This window comes from Apium graveolens, chromosome 6 (genome assembly GCF_009905375.1).
Source record: "Apium graveolens cultivar Ventura chromosome 6, ASM990537v1, whole genome shotgun sequence".
NCBI lineage: Eukaryota > Viridiplantae > Streptophyta > Magnoliopsida > Apiales > Apiaceae > Apium > Apium graveolens.
The window spans coordinates 222,509,606-222,529,578 of record NC_133652.1 but is presented as its reverse complement, the minus strand read 5'-3'; positions in this window follow the sequence as shown (position 1 = coordinate 222,529,578).

Below are 19,973 nucleotides of genomic sequence, written 5' to 3'. Positions count from 1 at the left end.
TTTACTCAACTTCTAACCTACTAAATCTGAAAACAGTTTCAAGCAAGTGTCATAACATTAACACCTTGCTGCATAATATGATAGTTAACAGACAATCTTATCAGTTATAAAAAATTAAGCATACGTAGCTCACTTACTAATCTTGTGATGTTGATTCATCAAGATGCTTGTTAAAGATATCTGTTAACAGTTTCTCACTTGGAACAAAATAAAGTTCCATAATACCATTCATCACATATTCCCTGATAGAGTGATACCTTATATCGATGTGCTTGGTTCTTGAGTGCTGGACTGGATTTTCAATGATGGCAATAGCACTGGTGTTGTCACTGAGGATTGTTATTTTCTCCAATCTTAATCCATAATCAAATAATTGATTCATCATCCATAAAATATGTACACAACAACTTCTAGATGTGATGTATTCTATTGCTCAGTAAAGTAATTGTTTAAGGGGGTTGAATACAATTATTAAACAAATCGATGTATTATGAAAGTGAAGTAAGAGCAGATGAATCAAATAACAGTTTATATTGATATTTAATAAACTTTTACAAAACTCTCTGTTGTATAAAATATTGATGTGCAAGTGTACACAATCAAAAAAAAACTAATATAGTAGTAAATATCATATATTGTTCCTCAAGGACTGTATGTTTGTATTAATTTGCAAGCAATATCTAACAATTCAGTTATCAAGCACAAAAAGCGTTGAAGATTTTTATAACTAAACTGATTAATAAAACCCAATTTAAACAACTAAAATTAAACTAGCACAAAAAGTTGGTATGAGATTCAAATATGAGAAGATAAGTTAGGATAATTACTTCCCCTAACACGTGAAAGTTGGTAAAAGAGTTGCGATGTACTATAGGAAATCCACAGTTCACTAGCAAGAATTCATTGGTCATAGGTTCCTCTCGAAATCACTATGGTATAATTCCTATCAAATAAACTAGCATATGTTTATGCCAATTTACTTTCCAGAATTAAAAAGTACCGATTCGCAAAGCTATGCATGGTCACAATATATGTCTAAACCGTAACAATATTATAATGACAAGATATAAGCATGCATCATTCAAGTTTTATGTCTATTAACTATAACCCTCTCGGTATTATAATTAATTCAATAACCTACTACAATTGATCATACAATATCAAGTATAAGCATGAAAATCACTTGAATAAATAAACTGTAGAACTGCATACAATGCTCTTTAACAGAACACCAATAATCCCATGTTAGAGTTCCATAAAAATCCCAACTTTAATAAAAATAGTTCATAATAAAAATTACAGAAGCAGCCAAGATTTGATAACACATATTCATAATGAAAAAGTGAAGGAGAGAATTCAAATCACAAAGATGGAGAAAAACGATCCAAGTGAACGTCTTCAATGGTTGTGTCTCCTTCCCCGGGCTTCTTCTTCTCTCTCTAATGTGTATCTCTCTATTATGCTCGGTCTCTCCCTCTGTATAGTAGGTCTGATCTAATATAATAATAATAATTCTAATAAAAGTCTATTTTAATAAATTAAAGCAAATACAAGGAGATTTCCTAATCAGAATTGAATTCCAGGAAAGTGGAAATTCGTAGTTGAATTTTTGACTCAGATTCTGGGCTGATTCGGCTAGGCTAAAAATTCAAGATCAATTCTGAATAAAGATCTTCATATAATATTTCCATGGGCTGTTGAATCATTAGAATTGAATTTTTAGAACTCCAGCTATAGCCCAAACAGGGTAGACTGCGCAGTTGGCCCATAAAATCCAATTTTTAATCAAATTAAACTCTAAATCTAATTTTTTTTAACTCCAAGCCTTCCTTTATTATATCTCCTTGATACCTACAATAAAAAATTAATCTTTATTAAATAAAAATCTATAACGATGCAAGATAACCAAAATATAGGGATAATATTAAGATAAAGTGCACACTCATCACATCCCCAAACTTAGCATCTTGCACGTTCTCGGGCAAAGAATAAAAGAAAAAGTCTAAGCCTAAAATATACCACTTCTATAGGTGGTCACGGTTTCATTTTTCATATGCAACAAGCCCTTTAAACCTCAAGGTAGCCCTACTGGAAGAGTAAGGTCTCGTGAGGGCCTATAGTGAATATACCCACAAAATTCCCAATTTTTTTTTCTGACTTCCAAGTCTCAAACATGAAATATATCATAGAACTCCACACATGCAAACATAGAGATGTAATAGCTCATAGATGTCATATAATGCAGTTCCTCAACTTTACACACAAACAAAACTATTCAAGCACGCACGCATAGTCTCACAAGACTAAAATAATCATGAATAACATCAAAGTCTTAATCAACAAGAAAATAGCATGCTTTGGATAGAAAAATAACCTCACAAACACTCAAATCACACAAGTGTTTAGGTGTAATTATATCACTCAATTGCACATATGCTACCATAAGCTTGCTTGTCCACCAAAATCTTTAGATTTCATGCATGTATAAATCAAAAGATCTTTGTCAAAGGTTGTAACGAGGCTTAGGGCACTGGGTAGAATATCAAAGAAATAGGCTAACAAGTGGCTAAAATTGATAACCAGCAGAGCATAATGTTCACTTTTAATTTTAACACCCAACATGAAAAGTCGATCATGTAAAATTTGGTCAGACTCACACAAGAATTAAACACCAAAGCACATATTATCATGTACTTCCCCCTATCACATTGTACAAACCAATGAACACAAAGCCTACTTGATCTTCTTCTTGCTTATTTTTTTTCCAAAGTCAAGGCATTCTTCAGTAACCAAGGGCAGTGAAAAGTCACCAAGACATTACACTTAATACCAACACATGTACATGATCGTCCCCTTCATATGACATTGCAATTGCCACCCATTGATCTCAAAGGAGTACTTGATACTTTGTTGTGATGTATTCCAATTATTTTTCTTTTTTTTCGAAGATCAAGTAAGCGATTTCCACCAAAATATCCCGCTTGAACAAAGAAATCCCCACACTTAAAATTTTACCAATCCAAAATATAAATCACCATGCTCTACTAGTCAATCAAGACAAGAATAAATAATTAAGCTCAAGATTTATTTGGTGATATACGAAGAAACAGGTTATAGGCTTAAGGAGGATTACTAAGAATTAAATTATCAGGGTACTATTAGGGATAATACGGTTAATCCTAGTGCCTTTATCATTTTTACACATACACAATATCAATATGCATATGACCTGGTTTAAAGCAAGTTTTAGAGCAACATGCACAATGACGAGTAGCTCATAAATTGATAAAAGAATGCATCAATTATAAATTAAACCCAAGATCTCACTGGTAATAGCATGATATACTCGTCAAAATTGACAATAACGTACATTCAAGTTTTGGAATTTTCGCAAGCACGTACAAGACATCATCATGCATAAGGTATTTTATGGCAAGGAGAAATACATATGACACATGAAAAATAAGTCTACAAGGTGTGTACTTATCCTTATTAACATGCTATATTGACAAGGAAATCAATTTTTTTAATTTTTTAATTTATTTTGTGTTTTCCTAATTTAAATCACACTATAACTCACAATCGTGAACACATCATAAAATGACACTAAAAGAATAGAAAGAGAACTCCCCAAGATTAAAGATGGATGTTGCTGTGAATAGCCAAATGAGTAAAAAAACAGCGATTTTGTGCACCATGGGTAGCCATGCTCTCTCCACGGGTAGTCCGTCCAATCCAAGTCGCCTCACCATGGGGACTCCAACCCTCAATGTGGTGTGCATGTCTTCTGTTCTGAACTTAATAAACTGATATTCTATACCTCCAAATCCGATCTCCACCGTTCAAAAGTTAGATTTCAGAGTAAGGAAGATGCTGTCCAAAATTGAGGACGATCCGACCGTTGGAACTTCGGGAAACGAAAAAAAAGCCAGCTGACTGGACCAGAAAATTTCCTGCGAATTTTTTATCTTCAGCGCCTGTAACTACCACTTCAAACAAACACATCAAGGTAACTTGTGGGATTTAAAAAAATAAACTCTAACTAATAATATATTCTTGGGTTGCCTCCCAAGATGCTCCTTTCTTTAATGTCTTTGGCTAGACATAAAACCAATCTTTACTTGACAATTTCACACCTTGGTGTAAAATTCCACACCGCATCTCATAACGGCCATTTAATTATCTTTTTCGGAGCCACATCCTTGATAATAAAATTCAGCTTCCTCCTCTTATCAGAAGAGCTTGTAACATTGTCCTCACGCCATATTCCCATAACAAAAGAGTAGATAACATTCTGAGTATTTGACATGATCAAGCCACTACTTGACTGGTGCTTTTGTAGAACCTTCAAAAATAATACTTCTTTATCTGGAGGTAGATCAGCTGAGGGTATGATTGATAAAGTTGGAAATGAGCTCGGATAAACTTCTTTAGAATGAGAATGCATCTTCAATTTCAAATCAGGTGGTTCTTTAATAGAAGCTTTTGGATGGCCGACTTCTGAAAATAGCACTTTCTATGACTCAAAATAATGCACTGTCTCCGCTTCTTGCAAATTAACCTCCAAGATTAAATTATCCTATTCTCTATTCTCATGTTCAGAATTGAGAATATTCATTTGCTGCTCCACTAGATTTTTAGATGATATATGCTCTAATTTATCAGAAACTAGAACATCAACAATAGAGTTCGTCGAAGATTTATGTACATATCCATCAAGTTTAGATATCGTCTGAGAGACGTCCACCTCTTCTTCGCTCTCAAATAACATGGGTTCAGAATTCTCCTTCCCATCGTCAAGCTCTTGTTGAGATTGTTGAAAACATGAATAATTAGAGTTTATGGGTGAAGTTTCAAGATAAACTCCTTGATTTATCCATGAATAATTGGGAGGTTGCACCCAAGGATGATTGACATCAAAGCAAATTGAATTTGGACCGGAAGGACAGTAGTCATATGTATGAGCACCGCAACAGAAAATACACGAAACATTATTAGCTTGGCTCCGTGATGGACTCGGTGGTTCCCATATAGGTTGATTCTTTTCCATGCATAAATTCTTAACCATCTCCGCCATAGAAGATATTCTAGCTTGCAAGGAAAGAATTTGGCGATATTGAGCAGTACACTCTTCATCATATATCATATCCATCGCATATGGAGAATACATAACTCTATGTTGTTAAACCTGATGAACAACAAGAATTAGTCAATTAAGCATAAAAAATCAAACCAAACTGCAAGATAATTAACTTTGCAATAAACACAATAACAGTCCCCGGCAGCGGCGCCAAAAACTTGCTGCATAAAATACTAATGTGCAAGTGTACATAATCGCAAACAAGTAATATAGTAATAAATACAAGATATCATTCCTCAAGGACTGTATGTTTGTATTAATTTGCAAGTAATATCTAACAATTCAGTTGTCGAGCACAAAAAATGTTGAAGATATTTATAACTAAACTACTTAATAAAACCTAATTTAAACAACTAAAATTAAACTAGCACGAAAATTTGGTACGAGATTTAAATATGAGAAGATAAGTCAAGATTATTGCTTCCCCCTAACACGTGAAAATTGTTAAAAGAGTTGCGATGTAATATAGCAAATCCACAGTTCACTAGCCAGAATTCATTGGTCATAAGTTCCTCTCAAAATCACTATGGTATAATTCCTATCAAATAAACTAACATATGTCTATGCCAATTTCCTTTTTAGAATAAAATTAAGCACCAATTCAGAAAGCTATGCACGGTCACAATATATGTCTATACCGTAACAGTATTATAATGACAAGATCTAAGCATGCATCATTCAAGTTTTATGTCTATTAACTACAACCCTCTTGGTATTATAATTAATTCAATAACCTACTACAGTTGATCATACAATAGCAAGTATAAGCATGAAAATCACCTGAACGAGTAAACTGTAGAACTGCATACAATACTCTTTAATAAAACACCAATAATCCCATGTTAGGGTTCCATAAAAATCCCAACTTTAATAAAATTAGTTCATAATAAAAATTACAAAAGCATCCAAGATTTGATAACACGTATTCATAACAAAAAAAGTGAAGGAGAGAATTCAACTCACAAAGATGGAGAAAAATAATCCAAATGAACGTCTTCAATGACTGTGTCTACTTCCTCGGGCTTCTTCTTCACTCTGTAATGTGTATCTCTCTATTGTGCTCGGTCTCACTCTCTGTATACTAGGTCTGATCTAATCTAATAATAATATTTCTAATAAAAGTCTCTTTTAATGGATTAAAGCAAATACAAGGAGATTTCCCAGTCAGAATTGAATTCCAGGAAAGTGAAAATTCATAGTTGACTTTTTGACTCAGATTCTGGGCTGATTCGGCTGGGCTATAAATTCAATACCAATTCTGAATTTAATATCTTCTCATAAGCTTTCCATGGGCTGTTGAATCGTCAGAATCGAATTTTTAGAACTCCAGATATATCCCAAACAGTGTAGACTGCGCAGCTGGCCCACAAAATCCGATTTTTAATCAAATTAAACTCCAAATCTAATTTTTTTAACTTCAAGCTTTCCTTTATTATATCTACTTCATACCTATTAATATTTATTAAATAAAAATCCAAATTGATGCAAAATAACCAAAATTTAGGGATAATATTAAGATAAAGTGCACGTTCATCACTCTCTCAAGAACAATATTCTTAAGAGCTTTTAGGTTATGCGAATACTCGAGTTCCACTTATTATGTGATAACTTATTCTATGTTCATATACTACACATCTACAATCAATCCTCTATCAATTGCAAGATATGTTACAGTGTAATTCTAACACTTTCTATCATATATAAATCAACTACGATCCTATAAATCAGCACCTTCTGATTTATCTCACATTCCTGACTTTTCATCCAAGTCATTCTCAACGGATAGCCTGCTCAACGGATATATAAGATGTAGCTTCAACGAATAATCATTTGTGTATATCAACGGATGACTGAAGATTGTCAACGAATGATAACGAAGCTTCCAATGGATAATCATAACACAGCTGTTGATCATATCTTGATAGTTAAACAGATCCTGATTCTCGATTTAGCCAATTCTTAACAATCTCCCCCAATTTATGCTTTGCATAATAAACATAAATTCTAATAGAATTATCTAGTGACATATAGCAAGTTTTTCTTCCATCAGGATGAAAGAGATATGTCCTAAGTCCAATCATGTATGAGGATTTATGAATAACTTATATATAATCTGTTTTGATTTCATTGATATTAATAAAAGACTTGTTTTGTTTTTTTATTGCGGGCTCTATCTATTTAAATGTTTAAATAAGATATACCACAGTTTAGAGTAAAGCTTTTTATGGATTGTGATGAGATCATAATAATGAGACCTAAAAGATGATAACTCTAAACTTAAATAGTTCCTGGTCGTAGGATTACTAACTGGTAATTAATAATCCGCAAAGATCGGTACATACTATGCTTGCTTTATTATGAAGGATGTCTGTTCTCATAGACATTTGTGTGGTGACACTATAGCTAGTATGTAGGTGCTTATTATAGAATAAGTTCACTGAACATGACTCACACAGCTGAACAACTGATGGAGTTCACTCACGTGTCAGTAGTTGTTCATATAGTGATAGTTGTACAAGTATCCTTAGACTTGAGGTCATCATAGTCATCTTGTGTACACTGAACTATGCTTTGGTTTAGTTCTTAGTCTCAAGGGACAATTATAAGGGCTCTACTGGGTAAAGGAATTTGTACACGAAGATTGTGTATGATCAATAAAGGATCATACGCAGTGAATGGGAAAGCAAGTGATTAAATAAGATAGGCTTGACACAAGTTCTATGCCTTGTATTTAATCGTGAAATTGCAGGGTAGAAGGAATTAATTGTACGGTAACTACTCACCGAATAGGTTCTTGGTATTCTACGCAGTGAATTCGTATTATCCGGATAGTCGCGATATGCTGAGAAGTATCCCTCACGATGTAGAATAAATATGATTAATTATTTAATCATATTTAATGAATTAGAGAATTTATATAAATAATGATAAAATAGTTTTATTATTAATTATTTCTACTACCGGCTTAATGTTGAACTTACAGGGTCACACCATAAAAGAGAATGATTTAATGGTGGAGGAATTAATTAATAATGGCTGATAATTATTTATTTATGAAATAAATAATTAATTGGAAAATTTAATAATTGATTAAATGAGATTTAATTGATTATAAATTAATTAAGAAAAGGTTCTTAATAATATTAATTAAGAATTTAATTTTTTGGAAATTAAATCAAGAGAGAGAATTATTTCTAAAGTGTTTAGAAAAAGGATTAATAATTAAAAGGTGTTTTAATTATTAATGAGAATAATAAAGGGTTAATAATAATAATATTTTATGGGAAAATTTTCAGCTGAAAATTTTTCCTATAAATATACTATTATAAACCCTATTTTTGCCTCAACCTAAAAATTTTACAAAACCCTAATTCTCTCCACCTCCTCCTTCTCCATTACATCGTTTTCTTGGTGGATACCGGTGGAGTGCTTCACACTTGAGGAGCAGCTGCTAAGGATCTCCACTCGTGGTTCTTGGATCGCTATTAAAGATCTCCATCTTTCCATTAATGTAAAGCTTCTTAAGGTAAACATACTGAACTACGAATTAAATATTATTTTTCGCATGGATCCTGTGGAGGGTTTCGGTTTTTTTAAGATTTAAGTTTACGTTTTCGCTGCATTTATGTGCTAAAAACCCTACAATGGCATCAGAGCTACTTGCGAAAAGTTTTTAATTCGTTTATGTGTTTAACTGTTTTCGATATATGAGCATGTACGTGATTCGCCATGATTTGATGTTGATATAATATGCTTATATATGTATGATTTTGAATATATGATATTCATTTGAGTTGTATAATCATAAGATAATTATGTAATCTGTATATATACTGATATATACATGATTTATGTTTGTTCTAATTATGAGAATCATATTAGATACGGATTCTGAATTGGCTGCTGCGGATTTGCTGAAATCTGGGTCTGGTGTCCGATTTATGCAAACGAATACCCTATTCCATAGGTAAACGAGCGTCTAAACAAAACTGATAGCTAAAGCTATCAACGACTCGTCTGTAAGGTGTTTAACGTCGTTTACTGCCCGTAAACAGTGATTCTTGTTTTTCTGATTTGATTCTGATTTTTCTGATTTTTGTCATATTTTCTTTTTATGATTAGATCATGGATAATATGATATGTTAAGATCAGATTATGTGTTTTAACATGCTTTTATGTGTTGTATGAGCATGGTGGATGGTTATGGCCTTTCGACCTTAGTGTAATGGTTTTGGTTTTGGTTTTAAATACGACTTGCATGTCGTCAATCTTTGTAATCATAAATCTCGAATGTAACTCGAGTTATTCTTGTAAGTTTATTAGATTAGTTTTACTTTCAATCATGTAATGTAATTGAAGACTCAAGAAGGCTATCCAATGGAGGTGATACAAAGAAGAAGACGAGGCATACAAGAAGTCTAAACAAAGAAGAAGACTTATGTAATTAATAGTTGTATTTATTTCCATCACCATATTAGATTGACCTTGATCTTTATCATAAGCTTGATAAAGATCACATAGGATGGGGCCATAACCAAACATATTTACTTTATTTCACTTTACATTTACTTGTTTATTTAATTTATATATGAGATATATGCCTATGTTTACCATGTGATGATAGATTTAGGTGAACTTAAATCAATATAAGGCGTGCTCTAGAAAATCTAGAATAGGAATCATTTTTTGCCTTAACAATAATATTATGAATACAATCATGAGATTCTTGTGTTTATGAAACACGTAATTGAATATGAATTCTCAGTATTGAGAGAAAGTATGATTCTGTCAACAACAGATTTCTATCTGTAAGAAAGGGTTATTAAGTGACGCCTCTTGACAATGCTCCACCCGATCTGGGAATCATCTGATTATCGATTATTGATTTGAAATATTGAATTTAAAAGGAAGAATCTCTTTATAATATGATTATGATTGTAACGTAATATAATCCCTCTAAAATTAAATAATATCAAGTAGTAATTGGCCAATGACACAACGGGCTTGTGTCGTTCAAAGCCTTCCAACATGGTAGAAAGTAGTTCTTATTTTTGAATCATTATCGTTTCGTGCTACAGCCGAGGGCTTTGATTTTGAAATAAGAAATACTTGTCTATTACATAGATATGTGTACATTGAATTAGAATCTAAAAGTCGGTACGTGCCACAGCCGTGGGCCGTTGGAGACTGATTCAATTGTACGAAATGTTGGGTTAGACTTGACTTAGAATATTGAGTTTGTTATGCCACAGCCGTGACTCAATTATTCAAGAGGCTAAAGTTATATTAGGGAATAACATAAGATATAATTTACAAGAGTTGTCTGCCTATTGAACATCAGATGACGTTTCGTGCCACAGCCGAGGTTGTGTGATGGAATGTAGGATCCATATTCCCACTAGCATTATGAATGCTTAATTTTCACTTAAGGGGTTGAATAAATTAGATAAACTAGTGGGAGACACTTATGAATAAAGACCCGATTCATATAGTAATTTGAAATGAAATTGAATATTTGCTAAGTGTTGTTATGTGTTTATTATTTACAGATTTACTATATTCATCATGTCTTCTGCACTATCACTCCGAAGCATACTAGATGCTCACAAGTTGACTGGTCCTAATTTAGCTGTTTGTTTTCACTGTAACAAGTTGGGGCACTAGAAGAGGAACTACAAGGTTTACCTTGCAGAATTGAAGAAGAAGAAGGGTAGTAAGACTACCACTTCTGATTCAGGCATGTTCATGATCGAAGTTAATATGTCACTATGTCAAATTTCTACTTGGGAATTAGATACCGCCTGTGGTTCTCATATTTGCAATTCGTTGCAAGGACTAAAGGGAAGTAAGACTCTTGAAAAAGATGAGGTGATTCTACGTATGGGCAATGGAGCAAGGGTTGCGGCCATATCTGTAGGATCATTTAGTTTACATATGCCTACGGGCAAAACTATTATTCTGAATAATTGTTATTACGTTCCCTCTATTGTGAGGAATATTGTTTCTATCCCTATGTTGGATTTGGATGATTTTTCATTTATTATTAAGAATAATGAATGTTCTATCCTTAGAGATAATGTTCTTTATGGACGTGGTATTATAAATAATAGTCTGTATGTATGTGACGTAGAGCATGATTTACTTCAGATTGAACAAACTAATAAAAGAAAATGAGATGATGAAAATCTGACCTATTTATGGCATTGTAGGCTAGGTCATATTAGTGAAAATAGACTGCGGACATTGCATAAGGAAGGGTTACTTGACCCCTTTGATTTTGAATCATATCCTACATATGAGTCTTGTTTTTGGGTAAAATGACCAAATCTCCATTTAGTGGACATGGAGAGAGGGCTGCAGATTTGCTAGGATTGGTACACACAGATGTGTGTGGACGAATGTCTACGCAAGCCATGGGTGGATTTTCGTACTTCATTACTTTCATAGATGATAGATCTAGATTCGGATATGTGTATTTGATGAAACACAAGTCTTAAGCCTTTGAAAAGTTCAAAGAATATAAACATGAAGTGGAGAAACAAACCAAACACAATATTATAACTCTTCGATCAGATCGAGGTGGTGAATACTTGAATGGAGAGTTTCTAGATTATCTCAAAGAAAATGGTATAGTCTCCCAGTGGAATCCTCCATATACTCCACAGTTGAATGGGTTATCTGAAAGGAGAAATCGAACTTTGTTAGACATGGTTCGGTCCATGATGAGCTATGCGAATCTTCCAGTATTCCTATGGGGTTATGCATTGGAAACATCAGCATATTTACTGAATAAGGTGCCTTCCAAATCTGTTCCTCAAACACCATATGAGATATGGAAAGAAAGGAAACTGAGTTTTAAACACGTTAAGATTTGGGGATGTCCAGCTTATGTCAAGAAAGTTGACCCAGATAAGCTGGAATCTCGATCCGTAAAATGTAATTTTTTGGGATATCCTAAAGAGACTTTGGGGTACTACTTTTACACCGATCATCGGGTGTTTGTCTCCAGACATGCTACCTTCTTGGAAAAGGAGTTCATCCTTCAAGGAAACAGTAGGAGCAAAATTGAACTTGATGAAGTTCAAGAAGCACAAACTACTACGGATCAAGTGGAAACACCTGTTCAGACTGAACAACCTTCTGTGGAACAGCCCATTCATAGGACAGGGATAGTGTCTCGCCAACCTGAGAGGTATTATGGCCTTGTCATTGAGAATGGCAATGAGTTGTCAATCATTGATGATGACGACCCTGTGACCTATAATGAGGCTATGAGTAGTGTTGACTCAGAGAAATGGCATAGAGCCATGAAATACAAAATGGAATCTATGTATACCAACCAAGTATGGACTCTGGTTGAGGCGCCTGAAGGTGTTAAGCCTATTGGGTGCAAGTGGGTATACAAGAGAAAGATTGGAGCAGATGGCCAGGTGGGGACCTAAAAGGCCAGGCTCATGGCAAAAGGATTCAAACAAAGGCAAGAGATTGACTTTGATGAAACTTTCTCGCCTGTAGCCCTGTTAAAATCAATTTGGATTTTGCTTGCGATTGTTGCTTACTACGACTATAAGATCTGGCAAATGGATGTGAAAACGGCCTTCCTTAATGGGGAACTTGAGGAGGAAGTGTATATGACACAGCCAGAGGGTTTTCTTTCCAAGAGAAATGAACACCTAGTGTGTAAGCTGCTGTGAACCATATATGGTTTAAGGCAAGCTTCTCGTAGATGGAACATCCGTTTTGATGAGACAATCAAAGAGTTTGGTTTTATCAAAAACATAGATGAACCATGTGTCTATAAGAAGGTTAGTGGGAGCGCGGTAATATTTCTTGTATTGTATGTGGATGACATATTTCTTATAGGAAATGATATACCGATGCTACAATCAGTCAAAGTATGGCTATCAAAGAACTTCACCATGAAGGACTTGGGAGAAGCATCCTACATTCTTGGTATGAAGATCTATAGAGGTAGATTTAGAAGAATGATAGGTCTTACCCAGGGCACATACATCCAGAAAGTGCTTAAAAGGTTTAGCATGGAAAACTCCAAAAGAGGTCTCATACCGATGAGCCATGGAGTGTCCCTTTCCGAAAAAATGTCTCCTAAGACACCTGAGGAAAGAGAGCGTATGAGTAAGATTCCTTATGCTTCAGCAAAAGGATCTATCATTTACGTGATGTTGTGTACAAGGCCTGATGTTGCTTATTCAATTAGTGTGACGAGCAGATATCAGTCCAATCCAGTTGAAGACCACTGGAAAATAGTGAAAAACATCCTTAAGTACTTGCGAAGGACTCAGGACATTTTTCTTGTTTTTGGTGGTGAATCTGAGTTGAAAATAGAGGGTTATACTGACTCTAGTTTTCAATCATAAAGTGATAGCAAATCCATGTCAGGGTACGTGTTTACTCTGAATGGTGGTGCGATTAGTTGGAAGAGTTCCAAACAGTCTATAACGGCTGACTCCACAGCAGAAGCAGAATATATAGCTGCAAGTGAGGCTGCAAAATAAGCCGTTTGGATGAGGAAATTTGTTTCTGAGTTGGGAGTTGTTCCTAGCGTTGAAGAGCCTATTGTGTTGTATTATGATAACAACGCAGCAATTGCACAAGACAAGGAACCTAGGTCTCATAAAAATTCCAAACATGTCCTGCAGCGCTTTCATCTGATTAGGGAGAGTTTTGAAAGAGGAGATGTTAATGTCGAGAGAGTTGATACACATAACAACGTAGCAGACCCACTCACAAACCCACTTTCTCAAAGTCACTTGATTGTCATAAAGACAAGATGGGTATTAGATACCAGAGTGATTAGCTTTAGTACAAGTGGGAGATTGAAAGAGATATGTCCTAAGTTCAATCATGTATGAGGATTTAGGAATAACTTTTATGTAATCTGTTTTGATTTCATTGATATTAATAAAAGACTTATTTTGTTTTTTATTGTGGGCTCTATCTATTTAAATGTTTAAATAAGATATACCACAGTTTAGAGTAAAGCTTTTTATGGATTGTAATGAGATCATAATAATGAGACCTAAAAGATGATAACTCTAAACTTAAATAGTTCCTGGTCATAGGATTACAAACTGGTAATTAATAATCTTCAAAGATCGGTACATACTATGCTTGCTTCATTATGAAGGATGTATGTTCTCATAGATATTTGTGTGGTGACACTATAGCTAGTATGTAGGTGCTTATTATAGAATAAGTTCACTGAACATGACTCACACAGCTGAACAACTGATGGAGTTCACTCACGTGTCAGCAGTTGTTCACATAGTGATAGTTGTACAAGTATCCTTAGACTTGAGGTCATCATAGTCATCTTGTGTACACTGAACTATGCTTTGGTTTAGTTCTTAGTCTCAAGGGACAATTATAAGGGCTCTACTGGGTATAGGAATTTGTACACGAAGATAGTGTATGATCAATAAAGGATCTACCCCTTCCAGTGTAGGAAGAGAATGTTCAATGCTGATCCAGTTATGTTAGTTCAGGAATCTCTGGCCAGAGTCAATGAAATTAGAAAGGAGTTTCTAATTTACATTAAATAGAACTAAGCATAGTGAATGGGAAAGCAAGTGATTAAATAAGATAGGCTTGACACAAGTTTCATGCCTTGTATTTAATCATGACATTGCAGGGTAGAAGGAATTAATTGTACGGTAACTACTCACTGAATAGGTTCTTGGTATTCTAAGCAGTGAATTCGTATTATCCGGATAGTCGCGATATGCTGAGAAGTATCCCTCACGATGTAGAATAAATATGATTAATTAATTAATCATATTTAATGAATTAGAGAATTTATATAAATAATGATAAAATAGTTTTATTATTATTTATTTCTACTAACGGCTTAATATTGAACCTACAGGGTCACACCATAAAAGAGAATGATTTAATGGTGGAGGAATTAATTAATAATGGTTGATAATTATTTATTTATGAAATAAATAATTAATTGGCAAATTTAATAATTGATTAAATAAGATTTAATTGATTATAAATTAATTAAGAAAAGGTTCTTAATATTATTAATTAAGAATTTAATTTTTTGGAAATTAAATCAAGAGAGAGAATTATTTCTAAAGTGTTTAGAAAAAGGATTAATAATTAAAAGGTATTTTAATTATTAATGAGAATAATAAAGGGATAATAATAATAATAATAATAATAATATTTTATGGGAAAATTTTCAGCTGAAAATTTTTCCTATAAATATACTATTATAAACCCTATTTTTGCCTCAACCTAAAAATTTTACAAAACCCTAATTCTCTCCACCTCCTCCTTCTCCATTAAATCGTTTTCTTGGTGGATACCGGTGGAGTGCTTCACACTTGAGGAGCAGCTGCTAAGGATCTCCGCTCGTGGTTCTTGGATCGCTATTAAAGACCTCCATCTTTCCATTAATGTAAAGGTTCTTAAGATAAATATACTGAACTACGAATTAAATATTATTTTTCGCATGAATCCTGCGGAGGGTTTTGTTTTTTTTTAAGATTTAAGTTTACGTTTTTGCTGCATTTATGTGCTAAAAACCCTACACAGGATTCATGGTTATATGCCTCTGAGTAAGAACTATCATGTTTGTCAAGAATAATCTTCACGGCGTCAAGTCTATCTAGATGATCAGCAGTTATATCCAGACCAGGACTATCGGCAAGTGTGAAGTTCAACAGCTTTAAATTGACAAGTTTAGCTTCAGGATGTCCTATTCCAGCTCTTATGAATGGTTCAATCAACTTAAGATTCTTGGCTTGTATTAACTAAGACTTCTAATCTCCCATGGTATTAGTGTTGAGTGGCATTTATGACACTTTATAACGCTCTATTAAGCTTTGAATAGGTGTTTTTGTACTCAAGTTATTGGTGTTTTAATGTGTTTTCTAGTTTTTTTGTATTTCAGGCATTTATCTGGAATTTAGGTGAATTAGCATTGATTTGATGTTAATATGGTGTTAGGATGGTGTCCAAGGAACAAAGGCTCGTGAAAACCAACTTATTGCGGCAAGTAAAGAAGAAAAAGAAGTTTTTTCCAGAAGACCGGCGCGCCCGCTCTGTCATAGCGCGCGACCGCGCCCGAGGAGCAGAAACACAGCGCGCTCGCGCGGGTCAAGCGCGCGGCCGCGCCAGGTGGTGAATTTAAAATCCTGATTTTTGTGGACTTTTGATTGGATGGACTTCTACTATGCATGGACTGCTATATATACATAAATAAAGGTCTTCAAAGGAGACGTAACAGAGCTAAGGAGAAGGTGTAAAACGACCGTATAGCACAATCCGATGAAGGCGAAGAAGATCTAGTTTTATACTTGTGATTCTCTGTTCTAATTTGTAACTTTGGATGCTAGTTTTCTTATTTGTGAACCTTTACTCTTGTTTCATACTTGGTTTTATTAAGTATAAAGACTACGTGTATTATACCTTGCTTTCATCGGAACCCACATTGATGATGAGTCCGATTATAGGCTAATCGTTATCATGAGGGTTCTAACGGATTTATTTATAGATTTCTTGAGTTAATTTGTTTCGATGCCTTAGTGTGTGGTGATTGTATAATAACCTAGTAGTGGTTGTGCTTATTCATCTTATGAGCGTCGCGAACTTATAATATAGTGTGTTAATCTTTAATGAAGCGAAAGTGAATTTAAGGGTTTAGAACTTGCCATGCTAGCATAGGTTCATGTATTTGATATGCATGATTTGTAGGTAATTTTAACCATCTTACTTTCCCTATGTAATCACGATACATAACTTGTCCATTAAACCGTTATATTATCAAATTCTATAGACATATAGGGTCTCAATATAATTGGTGTCTATTCAGCTTCTATCACTTTTGTGGATGTCTGGTAGTATGTGTCGTGCAATGAAAGTTGGCGTTTAGCAGTTTCATGTTATCTGATTAGTGTCATCACCATTACATGCTAAGGTTAAGAATGAAAAGACTATTGAATGAAGTATTTAATGAAGTTAGAATCCCATGTTTGTATCATATATTATTCAACTCTCTTTAATCCTTTAGTTAATGTTCTCTAGTATAATTCTCAATAGTTATTTGTAGTTATAATCAAAACCCAATTTGTTACTCATCTTACCATTGGATAATAGCCATATGATTGTTACATAAGTTCATAAATCACAAATTTAACCTAAACCATTCTCTGTGGGAGTGGACTAGAAATAATTCTATATTACTTGCAAACGCGTATACTTGCGTGAATTATTAGCGCGTATGTAGTGACTAACAATTAGAACCAAGTAAACCATCAATCCTTATTCCTCCAGGAGTAAAGCTCAATTTATCATTACAAATAAGATCATCAATTTTTCTCCATTTGTATTTGTTCTTGATCTTTGGAAATACTTGAGCTCTCCTTTCTGCTCCATCTATTCCTCTCAGATCTTTTAAGCATATTCTTGTATACTTGATATGCTTTGTCAACAACAATTCTAATTTTTTCTTCCTGTGCCCTTTCTTCTCTGTCAAAAACCATTCCTTATTCCTTGAAATTTTCAGCATTAACAGCTTCAACATAAGCAGAGAATCTGGAAATCCATCCGAAATAGAATTTCTTCTTCAGTTTTCACAGAATCAGGAATCACTATCACTTTTTCAGTGTCAGGAAAAGAATCAAAACTCATATCTTTGTTATCAGGAATTGAACTTGGAGTAACAACAGCAGCTTCCATATTAGATCCATGTGATCTATCCTTAGAGACTTAAGTTGATTGTATCTTTTGACTTTGAATTCCAGTTCTAGTTTGAACTTCATAGTACCATAGGTCTCATTCTCTTGTTTATCACCATCATCATCAGAATTGGTATTTCTCCTCAAAACTGATTCAGGTTGACATTTTGTCTTGGGTACTACTTCCCCATTTTTGGCATCTAAACTTTGTAGAAGAGAGAAAATAACATCCAACTTGGAATTTGTAGCATTCTGACCAGCTTCCAAAGCTGTCAGCTTCTCAGATATGTGATCTTGTGTAGCTTCCAGGCTAAACATTTTCTTTATCAAACCACTGTGTTTTTTTGTACCTTTAATAGTCACAGAAAGATCAGCAATCTCTTCTCTAAGAGTAACATTATCTTGCTTGAGGCCAGAGACAGAAGAATGTAGTCCTTTGACTAACACTGTAGTGGACTTGATAGATGCTTTTATATCAGAATTTGAAACTAATTGAACAACAGGATCAGCTAAAGTCTGAGCAGATTCCATAGAGATCTTCAGACTAGGTAATCTCCAAGAATGATTCCATTCATGAGCCCTATGAGAATATAGAATAGGAGCATGATCGGATGATGAACCAAAAGTAGACAATTTAGATGCTTCAATACTATCTTTCAGAGCAACATCAACAGGATTATCATCATCAGAATAATCAGAATCATCTTGATCACCAGAAGATTTCTCAAGAATATAAAAATCAGGAACTATGCCTTTGAGATTTAAATCAGGATTTGACTTAGAAGACTTAGTTACCTGTTTAGATCCTATAAAAAAAGAACCATGAGTACTTAAATCTCAACGTTCTTTTAAAGTGATTTCATCACTTCTCACACCACTCATCTCATGACTTTTAATATTCAGAGCTTCCGCACAAGGATTAACTAAATCCTGACACTCATCTACCTCTCATTTTCCAAAGTAAGGATCCGCCTCTCTTTAATTCTATTTTCGCTAAATATTTTCTCTCATTCTCACATGAAAAGCTCAGATAAGTTTGTACTACAGAAATAAGAGGTGGCTGAGAAAAGTTGTATGTGATCATATGACTAGAGGTATTCCTTTGTAAAGGTCTAATCATATTCATGTCATCAGATAAAATAGAGTCTAAAGAATTTGTACCTTGAGTAGTATAAACCATTGGATAGCCGTGAGTGGTTGTACCAAGATGGCTTCAATCTTATCTTGAGAAGTGATTATTACATCTGGATTTGTAGAATCAGGAACAACTTCATCAGGAATTGTCCTTATGTCAAGAATGTGCTTCTTGTCATTAATTGACCCCATATTAGGATTTGATACTAAATTGGAAACAGTACTTTGAACTGTTGGTTCTTGTGTGACTTGAGCTGTAGAAGCTTCTTCAATCCTTTAAATTGAAGGTTCTTGTGTGCTTCCCTCAAAGATAGGATCATTGATAATAACATCCAATCCAGCAATGTTCTTTTGATGAGCTTCCGTGTCTTGTAATGTCTTCAAAATATCATCAGCCACAGAAACATGACTTCTTTGAGCAATGTCAGGAATAGTCAGATGTGATGTTATGCATGTGCCTAAACTTTGAGCAGGTGGTTCTTGTGTAGCTGGGGCATTAACAGGTGTATTTTAACTTTGAGAAGATGGTTCTTGTGTACTATACCCCTTCTGTGGTGATTGAAGTTTGGTCTTTTACCTTGATAAACTGTGGAAGTATGTGCTTTTCTCTTGATAGACTTCTGTAGACCAACTTCCTTAGCATTTTCAACTATCTTGGCTATTTGAGATTTAATAACTCTCTGATCAGGAATTGTCACTATCTTGTCAGAAATTGCACGAGACTTGTCAGGATTTGACAATAATTTGTCAGGATGTGTAGATTCCTGATCCAGGGCAATATCATCCAACACTGTAAGACCACCTAACTTCTTCTGAGCCTTTTATACTGCCTTCATCAGTCTTCTTTTCTTAGGCTTAGCAGCTAGAATTAAACTTTGGTCTTCTTCTGCATTAACACCGGTAACCTCCACTAGTCTAGCAGGCTTCTTGAATATAACTGGACCATCATTGTCACTCTCAGTGTCTAATGATTCATCAACCAGCTTAACACA